Below are 370 nucleotides of genomic sequence, written 5' to 3' on the forward strand. Positions count from 1 at the left end.
CGTATGAGTGTTTGTGTGTGTTCATGTCTTTGCTGCAGCTCTACCTTAACGTTAACATCTCAATTTGCTTCCCTTTTCTTCTTCCCTCCCCTTTGGGATATCCCTCTTCACGCAACCCATCTAGATTCCTCTCACTTTATCAAAATCCACCTCTTTACCCTTCATTCCTCTCCATTCTTCCATTCCCCTCTTCTTTACCGCCTTCCCCTCCCACCTTTTTCCTTTCCCGCTACCCGAGCAAATCTGTTAAGTTCTTATGGAAAATCGAAGTCACTCGGCCTCCTGCACTCGCGTCTTGGGAAATCTTAAGGGGAGAGGTCGCCTGAATCGCGGAGTCGTTGCCACCTCCTCCTGGCTTATTAGGGCAAAC

The 370-nt window shown here is 48.4% G+C and overlaps 1 protein-coding gene across 1 annotated transcript in view; it reads right to left on the reverse strand.

Moving 5' to 3' along the window:
- The window catches only part of LOC119588856 (band 4.1-like protein 4), a gene marked incomplete at its 5' end in the record, with an annotated part of 128,141 nt that overhangs the window by 76,413 nt on the left and 51,358 nt on the right, over positions 1-370 (reverse strand).

The sequence above is a fragment of the Penaeus monodon genome, chromosome 24, assembly GCF_015228065.2.
Source record: "Penaeus monodon isolate SGIC_2016 chromosome 24, NSTDA_Pmon_1, whole genome shotgun sequence".
Classification (NCBI taxonomy): Eukaryota; Metazoa; Arthropoda; class Malacostraca; order Decapoda; family Penaeidae; genus Penaeus; species Penaeus monodon.